Raw genomic sequence first — 2,372 nt, forward strand, 5'->3', positions numbered from 1 at the left:
GGAGAAACCGTTGCACCATGAACAGCAGGAGTCCCAGGGGACCCTCCCCTCTCTGTTTCTGTCGTTTCCTTTCTTCATTTTTCTACTGGGTTGTGGTCTTGGCTTTTTTTGTTTTTTGTTTTCTTACAGGTGGATTAGCGTTCTTGATAGAACCTGGCTACTAATCCAGACTTTCTGTGAAAGTACAGACGTTTCTGGACATAGGTACTACTACACTATCACGTTACAAATACCTTCCGCGCTGTTGCTGGTCTTTCATCTCGGCTTCTGGGGGATTTCTGACTTTCGAGTGGGGGCTGTCACTTTGAGGAGGCTGACATCAGTGCTTCTCTGTTTGCCTTTGTGATTTGTGTCTTGCCTGTGGCCTTGCCCACTGACTCCAAGGTCATAAACGTATTGTCCAATGCTTCCTTTTAATTTTTATCCTCACCGGAGGGCATTTTTGCATTTTATCTTCAGATAGAGCAGGAGCGGGAGAGGGAGGAAGAGAGACAGAAACATCGACGTGAGAGAGACACATGGACTGGTTGCCACCCACGTGACCCCAACTGGGGCCGGGGATAAACTGCAACCCAGGTACGTGCCCTTAGCGGGAACCGAACCTGGGCCTCTGGTCCGCGGGCCAACACTCTAACTGCTGAGCCAAACTGGCCAGGGCCTATGCTTCCTTTTAAATTTTAGTCTTACTTCAGTGAATAGCCAATTGCCCAGCACAGTGGAGGCAGCGTGGACGGTCCCATCTACGTCCCTGTGTGATGGGCAGTTAGACAGACAGGAGCAGAGCAAGGACGATGGGCCAGGTACAGAAACTCACCAGGGCAGAAAGCCCCAGAAGCCTAGCAAGTGGCAAAACTGGGAAAACAAGAACCTGTCCTTCCGTAGCATATCACTGGTCATGAGGTTTAAACCCCCTGACCTTTTCCTCCCTAAAGATAACATGTAGTTTGGCACAGCAGTTAGAGTGTCAGCCTTGGGACTGAGGGTTCATGAGTTCAATTCCCAGTCAAGGGCACGTACCTAGGTTGCAGGTTTGATCCCCAGCCCTAGTCAGGGTCATACAGGAGGCAACCAATTGATGTGTCTCTCTCACATCAATGTTTTCTCTCTCTCCCTCCTTCTCCCTTCAGCCCTTCTGCTCTGTCTAAGAAATATCCTCGGGTGAGGATTAACAGCAATAACAAAAAAAAGATAACACCTAGGCCTAAGTTGTATTTCAGCTACAGGTCCAGAAAAACAACAAAACCAGACAAGTGACACCATGGCTGCCTCAGGACCAGCTGCACTGGACAGGGAGCCCCCTGCCCCGGTGCTGACCAATCAGTGGAGACCACCCCCTGGAAAGCTGATGAATATTCTATTGGAAACTTCCCCTGAGGCCTCCCCTAAGATTCCCACCCGCAAGAGAGACATGAGTCACACGAAGAACCCAGGGGGCTCTCTTTCCCAGGGGAGCACACCAGCACCATTCTCTTCCCCCCTTCTTTCCTCTAAGGCAGTGGTTCTCAACCTATGGGTCGCGACCCCTTTGGGGGTCAAACGACCCTTTCACAGGAGTCGCCCAAGACCATCGGAAACCATATATTTCCGATGGCGATTCACAACAGTAGCAAAATTACAGTTATGAAGTAGCAACGAAAGTAATTTTATGGTTGGGGGTCACCGCAACAGGAGGCACTGTATTAAAGGGTCGCGGCATTAGGAAGGCTGACAACCACCGAGTCTAAGGGATTCCACAAGACACGCAACCAGGGGGACGAGGGGCAGCTTGGCCCCTTTGCTCTGACTTCCCGGTGAGCCAGAGCAGCCTGGCCTAGCTCTCCTGTGGCTTCTTCTAAGCCCTTCCTTGTTTCACTGTCCTCAGTGTGCTTTTGCTGTGGCCAGTAAATTCTTTCTTATTTTGCTTCACTTTGTCTCTCGACTGAAATCTTTCCTCCAAGAAGACAAGAACCGAGGTCTTGTCGTGTCACCGCTAACACCTGTGTTCAGAAAGTTACACAGGTCTCCTGCCAACTTCCAGGCCCCTTGACCCCAGGCCCCAGGCCCTCCTTTGCAGCCGGCTCGCAGGCCTCCCTCCCTTCCCCGCTCGGCGGCGGGTGGACCGTAACAGTCAGTGCAGAGGTTGATCTTGGAACAAAGTTCCGCTTTATCTCCAGTTGCTATTTGCTAGCTCATGTGAACATTTTGCTAAAGGCTGTCAGAAGTTCCTCTCTGGTTGAGGAAGGCCGCTCCTCAGAGAGCGAGGGCTCTGTCTGCCCGTCTGTCTGGCATTTCTGAGGGACTGCTTTCTACACAACCTTTTGTCACCGGTGCGGTGCCTTCTGCGTCCCCATCTGTTACCGGTGGAAGTGGAGTTCTTTCAATGCCGCAAAAAA

Source organism: Molossus molossus, unplaced genomic scaffold (assembly GCF_014108415.1).
Source record: "Molossus molossus isolate mMolMol1 unplaced genomic scaffold, mMolMol1.p scaffold_m16_p_15, whole genome shotgun sequence".
NCBI classification, from domain to species: domain Eukaryota; kingdom Metazoa; phylum Chordata; class Mammalia; order Chiroptera; family Molossidae; genus Molossus; species Molossus molossus.